General features: G+C 50.6%; 1 protein-coding gene across 5 annotated transcripts in view; it reads right to left on the bottom strand.

Moving 5' to 3' along the window:
- The window catches only part of slc36a4 (solute carrier family 36 member 4), a 69,599-nt gene that overhangs the window by 28,366 nt on the left and 24,950 nt on the right, over positions 1-16,283 (bottom strand). The window lies entirely within an intron of this gene.

The following is a 16,283-nucleotide window of genomic DNA, read 5'->3' as shown; positions in this document are numbered from 1 at the left end:
TCCTGTCTGTCTGTCAGTAGCATCCTGTCTGTCAGGAACATCCTGTCTGTCTGTCAGGAGCATCCTGTCTGTCTGTCAGGAGCATCCTGTCTGTCTGTCAGGAACATCCTGTCTGTCTGTTTGTCAGGAGCATCCTGTCTGTCTGTCAGGAACATCCTGTCTGTCTGTTTGTCAGGAGCATCCTGTCTGTCTGTCAGGAGCATCCTGTCTGTCTGTCAGGAACATCCTGTCTGTCTGTCAGGAACATCCTGTCTGTCTGTCAGGAACATCCTGTCTGTCTGTCAGGAACATCCTGTCTGTCAGGAGCATCCTGTCTGTCTGGAACATCCTGTCTGTCTGTCTGTCAGGAGCATCCTGTCTGTCTGTCAGGAACATCCTGTCTGTCAGGAACATCCTGTCTGTCAGAAACATCCTGTCTGTCAGAAACATCCTGTCTGTCTGTCAGGAGCATCCTGTCTGTCAGGAACATCCTGTCTGTCTGTCAGGAGCATCCTGTCTGTCTGTCAGGAGCATCCTGTCTGTCTGTCAGGAACATCCTGTCTGTCAGGAACATCCTGTCTGTCTGTCAGGAGCATCCTGTCTGTCTGTCAGGAACATCCTGTCTGTCTGTTTGTCAGGAGCATCCTGTCTGTCTGTCAGGAGCATCCTGTCTGTCTGTCAGGAACATCCTGTCTGTCTGTCAGGAACATCCTGTCTGTCTGTCAGGAACATCCTGTCTGTCTGTCTGTCAGGAGCATCCTGTCTGTCTGTCAGGAACATCCTGTCTGTCTGTCAGGAGCATCCTGTCTGTCAGGAACATCCTGTCTGTCAGGAACATCCTGTCTGTCTGTCTGTCTGTCTGTCAGGAGCATCCTGTCTGTCTGTCAGGAACATCCTGTCTGTCAGGAACATCCTGTCTGTCAGGAGCATCCTGTCTGTCTGTCAGGAACATCCTGTCTGTCAGGAGCATCCTGTCTGTCAGGAGCATCCTGTCTGTCAGGAGCATCCTGTCTGTCAGGAGCATCCTGTCTGTCTGTCAGGAGCATCCTGTCTGTCAGGAGCATCCTGTCTGTCTGTCAGGAGCATCCTGTCTGTCAGGAACATCCTGTCTGTCTGTCAGGAGCATCCTGTCTGTCTGTCAGGAGCATCCTGTCTGTCAGGAACATCCTGTCTGTCTGTCAGGAGCATCCTGTCTGTCTGTCAGGAACATCCTGTCTGTCTGTTTGTCAGGAGCATCCTGTCTGTCTGTCAGGAGCATCCTGTCTGTCTGTCAGGAACATCCTGTCTGTCTGTCAGGAACATCCTGTCTGTCTGTCAGGAACATCCTGTCTGTCTGTCAGGAACATCCTGTCTGTCTGTCTGTCAGGAGCATCCTGTCTGTCTGTCAGGAACATCCTGTCTGTCTGTCAGGAGCATCCTGTCTGTCAGGAACATCCTGTCTGTCAGGAACATCCTGTCTGTCAGGAACATCCTGTCTGTCTGTCTGTCTGTCTGTCAGGAGCATCCTGTCTGTCTGTCAGGAACATCCTGTCTGTCAGGAGCATCCTGTCTGTCTGTCAGGAACATCCTGTCTGTCAGGAGCATCCTGTCTGTCAGGAGCATCCTGTCTGTCTGTCAGGAACATCCTGTCTGTCAGGAACATCCTGTCTGTCAGGAACATCCTGTCTGTCAGGAGCATCCTGTCTGTCAGGAGCATCCTGTCTGTCAGGAGCATCCTGTCTGTCAGGAGCATCCTGTCTGTCAGGAACATCCTGTCTGTCAGGAGCATCCTGTCTGTCTGTCAGGAGCATCCTGTCTGTCAGGAGCATCCTGTCTGTCTGTCAGGAGCATCCTGTCTGTCAGGAGCATCCTGTCTGTCTGTCAGGAGCATCCTGTCTGTCAGGAACATCCTGTCTGTCAGGAACATCCTGTCTGTCTGTCAGGAGCATCCTGTCTGTCTGTCAGGAACATCCTGTCTGTCAGGAGCATCCTGTCTGTCTGTCAGGAACATCCTGTCTGTCAGGAGCATCCTGTCTGTCTGTCAGGAGCATCCTGTCTGTCTGTCAGGAACATCCTGTCTGTCAGGAGCATCCTGTCTGTCTGTCAGGAACATCCTGTCTGTCAGGAACATCCTGTCTGTCAGGAGCATCCTGTCTGTCTGTCAGGAGCATCCTGTCTGTCAGGAGCATCCTGTCTGTCTGTCAGGAGCATCCTGTCTGTCAGGAGCATCCTGTCTGTCTGTCAGGAGCATCCTGTCTGTCAGGAGCATCCTGTCTGTCTGTCAGGAGCATCCTGTCTGTCAGGAGCATCCTGTCTGTCTGTCAGGAGCATCCTGTCTGTCAGGAGCATCCTGTCTGTCTGTCAGGAGCATCCTGTCTGTCAGGAGCATCCTGTCTGTCAGGAGCATCCTGTCTGTCAGGAGCATCCTGTCTGTCTGTCAGGAGCATCCTGTCTGTCAGGAGCATCCTGTCTGTCAGGAGCATCCTGTCTGTCTGTCAGGAGCATCCTGTCTGTCTGTCAGGAGCATCCTGTCTGTCTGTCAGGAGCATCCTGTCTGTCTGTCAGGAACATCCTGTCTGTCAGGAACATCCTGTCTGTCAGAAACATCCTGTCTGTCAGAAACATCCTGTCTGTCTGTCAGGAGCATCCTGTCTGTCAGGAACATCCTGTCTGTCTGTCAGGAGCATCCTGTCTGTCTGTCAGGAGCATCCTGTCTGTCTGTCAGGAACATCCTGTCTGTCAGGAACATCCTGTCTGTCTGTCAGGAGCATCCTGTCTGTCTGTCAGGAACATCCTGTCTGTCTGTTTGTCAGGAGCATCCTGTCTGTCTGTCAGGAGCATCCTGTCTGTCTGTCAGGAACATCCTGTCTGTCTGTCAGGAACATCCTGTCTGTCTGTCAGGAACATCCTGTCTGTCAGGAGCATCCTGTCTGTCTGGAACATCCTGTCTGTCTGTCTGTCAGGAGCATCCTGTCTGTCTGTCAGGAACATCCTGTCTGTCAGGAACATCCTGTCTGTCAGAAACATCCTGTCTGTCAGAAACATCCTGTCTGTCTGTCAGGAGCATCCTGTCTGTCAGGAACATCCTGTCTGTCTGTCAGGAGCATCCTGTCTGTCTGTCAGGAGCATCCTGTCTGTCTGTCAGGAACATCCTGTCTGTCAGGAACATCCTGTCTGTCTGTCAGGAGCATCCTGTCTGTCTGTCAGGAACATCCTGTCTGTCTGTTTGTCAGGAGCATCCTGTCTGTCTGTCAGGAGCATCCTGTCTGTCTGTCAGGAACATCCTGTCTGTCTGTCAGGAACATCCTGTCTGTCTGTCAGGAACATCCTGTCTGTCTGTCAGGAACATCCTGTCTGTCTGTCTGTCAGGAGCATCCTGTCTGTCTGTCAGGAACATCCTGTCTGTCTGTCAGGAGCATCCTGTCTGTCAGGAACATCCTGTCTGTCAGGAACATCCTGTCTGTCTGTCTGTCTGTCTGTCAGGAGCATCCTGTCTGTCTGTCAGGAACATCCTGTCTGTCAGGAACATCCTGTCTGTCAGGAGCATCCTGTCTGTCTGTCAGGAACATCCTGTCTGTCAGGAGCATCCTGTCTGTCAGGAGCATCCTGTCTGTCAGGAGCATCCTGTCTGTCAGGAGCATCCTGTCTGTCTGTCAGGAGCATCCTGTCTGTCAGGAGCATCCTGTCTGTCTGTCAGGAGCATCCTGTCTGTCAGGAACATCCTGTCTGTCTGTCAGGAGCATCCTGTCTGTCTGTCAGGAGCATCCTGTCTGTCAGGAACATCCTGTCTGTCTGTCAGGAGCATCCTGTCTGTCTGTCAGGAACATCCTGTCTGTCTGTTTGTCAGGAGCATCCTGTCTGTCTGTCAGGAGCATCCTGTCTGTCTGTCAGGAACATCCTGTCTGTCTGTCAGGAACATCCTGTCTGTCTGTCAGGAACATCCTGTCTGTCTGTCAGGAACATCCTGTCTGTCTGTCTGTCAGGAGCATCCTGTCTGTCTGTCAGGAACATCCTGTCTGTCTGTCAGGAGCATCCTGTCTGTCAGGAACATCCTGTCTGTCAGGAACATCCTGTCTGTCAGGAACATCCTGTCTGTCTGTCTGTCTGTCTGTCAGGAGCATCCTGTCTGTCTGTCAGGAACATCCTGTCTGTCAGGAGCATCCTGTCTGTCTGTCAGGAACATCCTGTCTGTCAGGAGCATCCTGTCTGTCAGGAGCATCCTGTCTGTCTGTCAGGAACATCCTGTCTGTCAGGAACATCCTGTCTGTCAGGAACATCCTGTCTGTCAGGAGCATCCTGTCTGTCAGGAGCATCCTGTCTGTCAGGAGCATCCTGTCTGTCAGGAGCATCCTGTCTGTCAGGAGCATCCTGTCTGTCAGGAACATCCTGTCTGTCAGGAGCATCCTGTCTGTCTGTCAGGAGCATCCTGTCTGTCAGGAGCATCCTGTCTGTCTGTCAGGAGCATCCTGTCTGTCAGGAGCATCCTGTCTGTCTGTCAGGAGCATCCTGTCTGTCAGGAACATCCTGTCTGTCAGGAACATCCTGTCTGTCTGTCAGGAGCATCCTGTCTGTCTGTCAGGAACATCCTGTCTGTCAGGAGCATCCTGTCTGTCTGTCAGGAACATCCTGTCTGTCAGGAGCATCCTGTCTGTCTGTCAGGAGCATCCTGTCTGTCTGTCAGGAACATCCTGTCTGTCAGGAGCATCCTGTCTGTCTGTCAGGAACATCCTGTCTGTCAGGAACATCCTGTCTGTCAGGAGCATCCTGTCTGTCTGTCAGGAGCATCCTGTCTGTCAGGAGCATCCTGTCTGTCTGTCAGGAGCATCCTGTCTGTCAGGAGCATCCTGTCTGTCTGTCAGGAGCATCCTGTCTGTCAGGAGCATCCTGTCTGTCTGTCAGGAGCATCCTGTCTGTCAGGAGCATCCTGTCTGTCTGTCAGGAGCATCCTGTCTGTCAGGAGCATCCTGTCTGTCTGTCAGGAGCATCCTGTCTGTCAGGAGCATCCTGTCTGTCAGGAGCATCCTGTCTGTCAGGAGCATCCTGTCTGTCTGTCAGGAGCATCCTGTCTGTCTGTCAGGAGCATCCTGTCTGTCAGGAGCATCCTGTCTGTCAGGAGCATCCTGTCTGTCTGTCAGGAGCATCCTGTCTGTCTGTCAGGAGCATCCTGTCTGTCTGTCAGGAGCATCCTGTCTGTCAGGAGCATCCTGTCTGTCAGGAGCATCCTGTCTGTCTGTCAGGAGCATCCTGTCTGTCTGTCAGGAGCATCCTGTCTGTCAGGAGCATCCTGTCTGTCAGGAGCATCCTGTCTGTCAGGAGCATCCTGTCTGTCTGTCAGGAGCAGGCACAGCAGGCAGCCCAGTACGTGGAGGACCGTCTCTCAGAGAGATGAAGCCAGGTGAACTGGCATGGGAAAGTGCCCCCTCCACCCTAACCCGGCTCCTTCCCCACTCCTCCTCCCCCTCTCTCCCCCCCAGAGCGATGACCTCATGGTGCAACAGCCCCTAAATGATCACAACTCACAGGTATACACTTTTATGATGCCGACTCGCACTCGACCCCGACGACTCGTACGAATATCTGAAGCATTCATTCAGTGTCTAAGGCTGTAATGCTCTGAAAGGCTGTAGCCTGGCCCGCTGTGAACCAGGGACTTTACAACAGGGGCTTCCAAAGATGACAGGATCACATCAGGTTTATCTGACTGGGATCGAATGATGATCGACAGATTAGGAGTGCCGTGTGTGTGTGTGTGTGTGTGTGTGTGTGTGTGTTGACGAGAACAGGGGCGCAGGTGGATGGTAGTCTCCTTTGATGGAATTAGGGGAGACAGACAAAGAGAGAGAGGAGTGTTCAGTAGATACCGAGAGAGAGGAGTGTTCAGTAGATACACACAGAGAAATAGGCAGAGAAGGAGAGGTGGAGAGAGAGGGGGAGAGAAAAAGAGAGGGAGAGAGGAGACAGAGGATCTACCCATGCTCTGGCTAGAAGGATGTGCAATATGTGAGTGAAAGGGCAGACGTCTAAACAAGTTGAAGAATGTGACTTTCAAAGACATTTATTCAAAGACCTGAAACTTCCTTCATGAAAGTGTTTCTGTGATGACACATTAGTTTAAAGCCTGAGTACAAAGAGGTGTTTTGACACATGAAGAAACTGCTGTTGTCAAAACACCATCTGAATCACTTCAAAGACTTTCAGGAAAAACCCTCATAGACAACCAACTCTGGACCTGGACTACAGCGAGAATACTTAATCAATGAGCTAGAATATTTAACCACTGGCACGACATAATCAATTCCAGATCTGACCAACCGAAACATTACACATGCTCTCTGTGCTCTCAGGGTCCAGGGCAGGGGGGAGGTAGCTGGAACCACAAGAGAAGTTTTGGTCAACCACACTCAGTATAAACTTGTTTACCCCCTGGGGCTGTTAACCCAGACCCAGACTCTGGGTCTCCCTTCCCCCAGGGCCCCTTCACCCAGGGCCCCTGCCCCCAGGTCCCCTTCACCCAGGTCCCCTGCCCCCAGGTCCCCTGCCCCCAGGTCCCCTTCACCCAGGGCCCTTTCCCCCAGGGCTCCTGCCCCCAGGGCTCCTGCCCCCAGGTCCCCTTCACCCAGGGCCCCTGCCCCCAGGGCCCCTGCCCCCAGGGCCCCTGCCCCCAGGTCCCCTTCACCCAGGGCCCCTGCCCCCAGGTCCCCTGCCCCCAGGGCCCTTTCCCCCAGGGCCCCTGCCCCCAGGTTCCCTTCACCCAGGGCCCTTTCCCCCAGGGCCCTTGCCCCCAGGTCCCCTGCCCCCAGGTCCCCTGCCCCCAGGGCCCCTGCCCCCAGGTCCCCTTCACCCAGGGCCCTTTCCCCCAGGGCTCCTGCCCCCAGACCGTGCCATAGCTGACCTTGCCTCTGGGGTGCAGAGAGACCAGGCAGGTCAGGACTACGCTCTGAAGGTCTGTATGAAACGCTACTAAACACAGCCCGGCTACAGAGGCTCCAGTATCTTCCAGCCACTACACCTCCAGCTGCAGAGCACCACATCCATCACACAGCCACTACACCTCCAGCTGCAGAGCACCACATCCATCACACAGCCACTACACCTCCAGCTGCAGAGCACCACATCCATCACACAGCCACTACACCTCCAGCTGCAGAGCACCACATCCATCACACAGCCACTACACCTCCAGCTGCAGAGCACCACACAGCAGACTGGAAACTGCTCTCTGAACTGCTATTCATTGAAATGCATGATGCATTTAACTTTAGTTCCAGATAATCTAGCTGGCTAATCTAAATTATATAGTAAATGTATTCAGGGAAGTGGGTGACCTAATATTGAAGGCAAACACTCGTACACAGTGGCAAGCTAATCTAACATCTTGCAGTGAAGACAGGAAGAGCTCTCACACAGGACTGGACTGGACAGCACCCCCAGGGGCCCTGACCCCCAGGGGCCCTGACCCCCAGGGGCCCTGACCCCCAGGGGCCCTCACCCCTAGAGGCCCTGACCCCCAGGGGCCCTGACCCCCAGGGGCCCTCACCCCTAGAGGCCCTCAGCATCTGAAACACTCCTGCATCTCCCTGATCAGCTGAAACACTCCTGCATCTCCCTGATCAGCTGGAGTCGGGGGAGAGGGAAGTCAAATCAAGTTCTGTCACGATCACCAGAGCAAACTTTCTCTATTTCATTCTTCCTTTTATATCTTTTCACTCCGAAATTTTGGGGGGACTAACTTGGGAAAAGATTAAAAGCTTTGTGCCTGTGTGTGAATGAGGCTTGTCAGACTGTAGTATTGGCTGGGATTAGTTGTCATCAGTTCACAGTGAGGAGGATTACTGGCTGAGACAAGGGAGGTGTCTGGGAAGTGAAAGAGACACAGAGGTGCACCCCTCTGACAAGACACACAGGGTTGCTGCACCCCTCTGACAGGACACACAGGGTTGCTGCACCCCTCTGACAGGACACACAGGGCTGCTGCACCCCTCTGACAGGACACACAGGGTTGCTGCACCCCTCTGACAGGACACACAGGGCTGCTGCACCCCTCTGACAGGACACACAGGGTTGCTGCACCCCTCTGACAGGACACACAGGGCTGCTGCACCCCTCTGACAGGACACACAGGGGTGTGGGAAGACTAGCTCTGACTAGCTCTTGGCTAGTTTTGGGATGGCCAGGAGAGGGTTCTGAGGTCATTAAATCCATATTGCGGCCTGGAACCGTTTCTCCTGTCAACTACCAAAAGGGGTTGAAAGATTACAAGAACAAGGTTCTTTATGATTAATGACTTGCCAGAATCTTTCTGGATTGCTTTGTTATCCTGGCGACAGCGTTCAGATGGCTCTGGAACCTTCTGGGACACAGCTGTCCTGCAGAGCCCAGAATGTCAACTTGGCTAAAATGTGGAGGATGGTCATTTTTCTTAAATGTTCAACTTTTTTTTGTTTCCTGGTTTGAAGGGACATAACTCTTCAGAAAACACACACAGCTAGGAAGTAAGTAGACCAGAGTATTTCAAGGAGTGTGCACTGGTGTGTGTAGCAATGACCAGCATCCTGCAGATCATGTGATCACAAGAGGCCAACACAGTCTCCAGATGTAACTCTCTTTTCTAACTCTGGAGACACAGAGGAAGGTTCACCTATAAACACGTTACACAACCTTCCTAAGAGCCACATTTGGAAAGAGGCTTAAGCCTTGTGAATAAACATTGTTTGACCAAACGCATCATTCGGAATCATTGGGAAGCGGCAGGTTTCTCCAGGGGCAACACAGGCTTCAGGTTCTGGCTTTACTCTGACTGACTCCCAGACCTGTGGCACCTACATTTGCAGGTAGAAGTTATCTTGGTGAAAGGGAATCTATTATTGATACAAACACACCACACAACAAATCACGGACAGTCTATTTCCATGCTCAGAGGCAAATCTTGGATTGTAAAAATGTAACAGTTTTGAAGGGTAAGGAAGAATGTTTCATGTTTAATTCTGAGGTTATGAGAGATATACAACAATCCAGGCAGTTGAGCAGCCCGGCTTGGGGTAATGCAGTGACTGGGTAATGTGTTGATGGATCTCTCCTGAGCAGCCCGGCTTGGGGTAATGCAGTGACTGGGTAATGTGTTGATGGATCTCTCCTGAGCAGCCCGGCTTGGGGTAATGCAGTGACTGGGTAATGTGTTGATGGATCTCTCCTGAGCAGCCGGGCTTGGGGTAATGCAGTGACTGGGTAATGTGTTGATGGATCTCTCCTGAGCAGCCCGGCTTGGGGTAATGTGTTGATGGATCTCTCCTGAGCAGGACGCCAGAACAGCACAGGAAGTTCTCCTACGTCAGGGGAAAGTTTTAGAGAACGGCTTCCAACTTCATTAAGGAGGGAACATCATAGCCTCACGCTCTGCTAATGCCCCATGACACTGGCCTTCTGGCTGACAGCGACTGCCACTGAGCCCCGGTAACCGTGTTAGATTCCAGGCATCATAAGCCCATAGTCAGCGAGATGGGGGTGGCGGAATAAAGGACGGCTGTAATTTGATTAAGAATACCAGTTCTTGTCCGGAGAGGCAGGCAGAGCAGAAGGGGGGCCAGGGACAGAGCTGGCAGAGCAGGAGGGGGGCCAGGGACAGAGCTGGCAGAGCAGAAGGGGGGCCAGGGACAGAGCTGGCAGAGCAGGAGGGGGGCCAGGGACAGAGCTGGCAGAGCAGAAGGGGGGCCAGGGACAGAGCTGGCAGAGCAGGAGGGGGGCCAGGGACAGAGCTGGCAGAGCAGGAGGGGGGCCAGGGACAGAGCTGGCAGAGCACCCTCTTGCTGCTCTGCATGTTTGCTACAGGAATTTTTACACCTCTCCATGATCAGGAGGAGAGGGGAACAAGAGAGGGTGTACCAGGGGATTGCCTCAGGACAGAAGGTCTTTCCAGGGGTTACATTTACATTTAGTCATTTAGCAGATGCGCTTATCCAGAGCGACTTACAGTAAGTACAGGGACATTTCCCCCGAGGCAAGTAGGATGAAGTGCCTTGTCCAAGGACACAACGTCATATTGCGTGGCCGGGAATCGAACCGGCAACCTTCTGAGTAATAGCCACATTCCATAACCGCTCAGCCATCTGACCGCTAAGAAAAGCAGCACTCATCCCTGAGGATCCACCTGACAGGGACACGGAGGCGGAGTCTCTCCAACTGTCACACTATCACTTCGTGTCCTCCATCCCCTTTCTTCCTCCCCATGGGGCTGAGGTGCTAGCTGAGCTGGGCTTGTCGGAACCAGGCTGGCAGGTAATCCCTCACCAGCTTTGTGAGGTGACAGAGGTAGATGGATTACTGAGCGACCGCAAGGCCTCCTGGTCTCTGGGCCTCGTCTAATTTATCACGCTGGTGACCCCCCTCCCCCCTGGGGCCCCTACAGGCTTGCACGGCCCCCTCCAGCCTGGGGTCACTGGAGCTGGTGCAGTGAGCCAGAAACAGCAGAACACTGTAGAGGGCACAGGGTTGAACTCCAGGGGGGGTGGGGGGGGGGTCTCTTTAGATTCACACAAACAAAGAAATGTCTTCTTCGAGAGACTCTAACATTCTCTGCTTCAGGAGGAGCAGACTCTAACCTTTTCTGCTTCAGGAGCAGCAGAGACTCCTTTTGAAGCTTCCTCCTCTACAATCACAGATCTGGGAGATTACAATTCACTGACGTTCACTGTCTCAATGCTTGAATGTACTGTTCCTGCAACTCACTGTGATCTTTGCAGCAATCAACACAAATGAAACAGCCTTGCAGAGAGAGGAGAATATGGATGGAGAGATAGAGGATGAGGGTGGAGGGATGAAGATGATGAAGGGATGAGGAAGGAGGGATGAGGATGATAAGGATGGATAAAGGTGTGAACCTCAAGTGGTTTTTTCACTCCCTCTTTTATTGCAGCGGACCAAAGAAACAGAAAGTTATTTATGTCCATGTGTCTTTCATGCTCTCTGAAATCTGCATTTGCATATAATTCTGAACTTGTTTATAGCAGGAACACAGACTTTCGAACTGTTTTATTTTTCACATCAACAGAAAATCTGTTATTGGAGCGATTTGCACGTGGAAAAATACACCAACATACCCTGACCCAAAAGAAACACACAGAGAAACACACAGAGAAACACACCAGGACATATCAGGGAAATGTACCTACATCTAAATCAGGACTTCACTGACAAGCTAAGAAAGTTAACAACTTAACTAAGACGATAAACAAGACCCCAGCTGAAGAGATGAAAATATATTTTTTTATTTTAGTTTTTTAGAAAGGTTGAAAAAATATAGAAATGTTTCTTCTTCAATAGGTTTCAAAGAGAAAAAAAAATTCTAAAGGTTGCAAAAATGACATTTATTTTTTCAATAGGTTAAAAACATAGCAACTTGTCATGTGTGGCAAATTATTATTATTATTTTTCTGAAGGTTTTCTAAAGGTAGCTGTTTTTATTTATTTTTACCTTTAGAAGAACAAAAAAGTTTACCGTAATTTTCGGACTAGAAGGCGCACCGGTATATAAGCCGCAGTGGACTATAAGCCGCAGGTGTTTTAGTGTTTAATTCCCATATGTAAGGGTTCATGCACAGAGGGGATTGTTGGGAAAGAGACGGCTGCTTGAGGACGCTCCCATTTATTTACCTTTCAACAAACAAGCTGCATATTTGCATAACGTATTCAAGTGTTACCATTTAGAGCAATAGTAGCTACAGAACATATACTGTGCTGTGTAAACTGTACTGTATCACATAGCGTTCCAGACACACAAACTTTTCAACTTTCAAACTATAACGGTGCGCTCCCAGCGCACATACCGGCAGTGATGTACAGCAGTGATGTATAGCAGTGATGTACAGCAGTGATCTACAGCAGTGATCTACAGCAGTGATGTACAGCAGTGATGTACAGCAGTGATCTACAGCAGTGATCTACAGCAGTGATGTACAGCAGTGATGTACAGCAGTGATCTACAGCAGTGATGTACAGCAGTGATGTACAGCAGTGATGTACAGCAGTGTTTTTCAACCAGTGGTCCTTGAGGAAGTGCTCGGGCTTCTCCAGCAAAATTAGTTAATAGCATCACAATCATTTAACCACTTAACTTTGGCGATTTTTGAAAAACCTTGAAAAAGTGTGCACATCTTTGAATATTTATATTTTAAAGCGAAAATGAACTGATATCTTAGTGGCCGTTAGCTGTAAAAATCCATAGATTAGCCGCACCGTTATACGGGGAAAAAAGGCGTGGCTTATAATCCAAAAATTATGGTAAATATTTTTGCAACGTTTTTAAAATTTTTTGAAAAAAGAGCTCTCTTTCAGAGCAGCTCTGACCCTGAGAGCTGCTCCATCAAAACGCTGGTCTAAACCACCACTGGAGAGTTGTTTAAAGACACGTTACATTTCATTTTAGGATGCAACTAGATTTAGCAGGTTAGAGAACTCCCAGCATAGTCATCACATTTTATATGAACCGTCTAATATGAACTGCAGCAAAGACAGAAAATAGTAACGTCTAAGCTGCACTCGTCCATGCGCGATTATAGAATAATCCATAAACATCTACAGTGTTGAAACAGAATCTCTTCTGCCACCCTTCTCTGAGCCAAAACTAAGGGCCAAGGGCCTTTTCATACAAAATATATTAACATTTTCTACACACACCTACACCCCCACCACCACCACCACCACTACGTACCGATCCTCATCTAAACCAGAACACATCCCATCCTCATCTAAACCAGAACACATCCCATCCTCATCTAAACCAGAACACATCCCATCCTCATCCCATCCTCATCTAAACTAGAACACATCCCATCCTCATCTAAACTAGAACACATCCCATCCTCATCCCATCCTCATCTAAACTAGAACACATCCCATCCTCATCTAAACCAGAACACATCCCATCCTCATCCCATCCTCATCTAAACTAGAACACATCCCATCCTCATCTAAACTAGAACACATCCCATCCTCATCTAAACCAGAACACATCCCATCCTCATCTAAACCAGAACACATCCCATCCTCATCTAAACCAGAACATCTAAACTAACCCCTCGTCAAAGCATCCACACACCAGTTCACTCAGACACTATCACCTGCACAGATAAACTCATACAGCTGCACAATAAGTGTAAGCACACACACACACACGCACGCACACACACACACACAACACACTACCCAATTATTATTGCACAAACGCACATTTTGAATACGATACAGCCACACTCCGGTACAGGAATGGGCACGGCGGGGATTCATATTGATTTGTGTTTCCCAGGAGACCATTAGGGAAAGAAACGCTCCTAGTCTGAAGAGTCCGCTCCTGCGTCTCCTCTCAGCACAGCTGGCTGCTCCCTGCCCTGCACCTGGGACGGCCAGGGGGGAGGTAGACAGAGAGGCAAGGGGAATGGAGGGGGGGGGGAGGATGAAGGATGGAGAAATGAGGCAGGGGTGAGGAGGGAAAGGAGAGAGGCAGGGTAGGGAAAAAGATGGAGAGTGGAGATGCATGTCTCATTGTGAATGCAGCTGAGGATTCAAAACCACGGACAGGGCCCCTGGTTCAGCACCACGGACAGGGCCAGTAAGGCGAGTGCTGCCCTTAGTGGGTCTGTAACTTCAACACTGGAAGACAGACAGCTGCTGTTCTCCTAACAGGTCGTTCATGACCCTGCTGTGACTGAACACACAAGCTCATAACCAGCACAGTGTGATGAGCACATGCTGCTGCGCTCCTGCCAACAAGGTGGAGGAGAGGAGGCAGGAGAGGAGGCAGGAGGAAAGGAGGCAGGAGGAGAGGAGGCAGGAGAGGGGGCAGGAGGAGAGGAGGCAGGAGAGGAGGCAGGAGAGGAGGCAGGAGGAGAGGGGGCAGGAGAGGAGGCAGGAGGAAAGGAGGCAGGAGGAGAGGAGGCAGGAGAGGAGGCAGGAGGAGAGGGGGCAGGAGGAGAGGAGGCAGGAGGAGAGGGGGCAGGAGGAGAGGAGGCAGGAGGAGAGGGGGCAGGAGGAGAGGAGGCAGGAGGAGAGGGGGCAGGAGGAGAGGAGGCAGGAGGAGAGGAGGCAGGAGGAGAGGGGGCAGGAGGAGAGGAGGCAGGAGGAGAGGAGGCAGGAGGAGAGGAGGCAGGAGGAGAGGAGGCAGGAGGCAGGAGGAGAGGGGGCAGGAGGAGAGGAGGCAGGAGGAGAGGAGGCAGGAGGAGAGGGGGCAGGAGGAGAGGGGGCAGGAGGAGAGGGGGCAGGAGGAGAGGGGGCAGGAGGAGAGGAGGCAGGAGGAGAGGGGGCAGGAGGAGAGGAGGCAGGAGGAGAGGGGGCAGGAGGAGAGGGGGCAGGAGGAGAGGGGGCAGGAGGAGAGGGGGCAGGAGGAGAGGAGGCAGGAGGAGAGGAGGCAGGAGGAGAGGGGGCAGGAGGAGAGGGGGCAGGAGGAGAGGAGGCAGGAGGAGAGGAGGCAGGAGGAGAGGAGGCAGGAGGAGAGGAGGCAGGAGGAGAGGAGGAAGGAGGAGAGGGGGCAGGAGGAGAGGGGGCAGGAGGAGAGGGGGCAGGAGGAGAGGGGGCAGGAGGAGAGGAGGCAGGAGGAGAGGAGGCAGGAGGAGAGGAGGCAGGAGGAGAGGGGGCAGGAGGAAAGGCAGGCCTCCTCATGAATACACTAACCAGTTCGAGCACAAAGCCATGAAGGGGATTGAACAATTCTTAAGCTTGATGTCATTTTCTTGACTTGTTTTTCTTTTTTTCTTGGTCATGAAACAGGCTTGTTTGCTCTCCTTATAGGGATCCCTGTCCAGAATCTGATAGGCAGATGAGAAGATAAATCTGTGACTACTGGAGATGAACGGCTGAAGGAGTTATTTACTGAGACAAAATTCATGAATCTCATAAATAAGGCCACGCATGAACAACAGCAGTAAACAAATATTTATGTTCATATATCTCGCTTCTGGGTGGTTCCACGGTTCAATGATTGATTCAATTTATCCAAAGATGGGTTTTAGAACAAAATTGTAATCATAAGAGACCCCATGGTTACTCTTTCGTTAACACAAATCTATCCATTATATGGAGGCACCATAAACATAGACACACCAATGCAAGCTTCTGCTGTACGGTGTCATGGCTAAAGCCATAACAGGGCGGCTGAAGACTCTGGTCTGAGGTCTGAAGTTAAGGGATAGTGGGAGAAGTATTGGAAGGAAGTATTCACACAAAGTGAACCTTTAAAGGGGTCATTGATTAAAAAAATGATTTTACCTTGTCATAGTTGAATATCGACGTTCGGTGGGTAAAATGGACATACAGTGAACCTCAAAGTCCATTGACACCTCTTTCCTATCTAAATATCACAACTTGAAACTGCAGCTGTAAAACGATCAGTTTTGAAAAAGCTGTATTTGTGACGTCACAAATATAGCATCACCTTTGTCACGCCACAATATTTACATACAGACCAGCCCTCTGGTGTTTTGGCCCAGACACTACTTTAGCTGCGCGCTGCTCTCTGTACTTTCACGCAAACAACACAGGAGAACGTTTGAAAGTTTATTACATTTGAAAGTATATTGAAAATGGACCATCGTAAATGCAGTGTTCCAGGCTGTACTGGGAATGCTGACACTTTTCATAATCTTCCCAAGTAACCAGACACTCGACAGGCATGGCTGATGTTTTTCTATGAGAAAATCCCTTTAAAGTTCGACAACTTTATTAATTTGCTTGAACCATTTCAACAAAGACAGTTTTGAATGAAAACCTTGGACAATTTAAAAAAGGATTTGCTAAGCCGCTGAAAAGAGGTGCTGTAACCAACCATGTGATCATCACTAACGCAAGCTGTAAATATGATTTTGTCGCTAACAGTTAGCCTATTAGCAATGCTTAGGTCTCCTGTATCTAGCATAGGTAGAATGCTAAATACGTTTCAAAACACATCAACATATCTTACTTAGCAAATGAATCATTAGAAGGGAAGCTTCCGAAAAAATTGCCAGAAAACGAATAGCAGTCTAGCCTGTTGCTAATGCCTGTCTAGATTATCTATTTGAAAGAACTGGAGAAAGGCAGGTGCTAGATACAGGATACGTTAGCATTGCTAATAACTGTACCGACAGAATCATACTACAGCTTGCAGTTGTGATGAACATAAGGTCGGAACGCACCTCTTTTCAGCAACAGCTTCATAGCAAATCCTGCTTTACGTTGTCCCAGGTTTTCAAAACCGTCCTCAGTGAAATGGTTGGAGCAAATGTGTAATTGAGGGTCGAACTGCACAGGGATCTTCTACGCTAGAGCTACGGTATAGACAAACATCAGCCATGCCCGTCTAG

The sequence above is a fragment of the Hypomesus nipponensis genome, chromosome 15 (genome assembly GCF_054491055.1).
Source record: "Hypomesus nipponensis isolate SF chromosome 15, ASM5449105v1, whole genome shotgun sequence".
Classification (NCBI taxonomy): domain Eukaryota; kingdom Metazoa; phylum Chordata; class Actinopteri; order Osmeriformes; family Osmeridae; genus Hypomesus; species Hypomesus nipponensis.
Note: the sequence above shows the minus strand (reverse complement) of the source record. Positions and strands in the feature narration are given on the sequence as shown.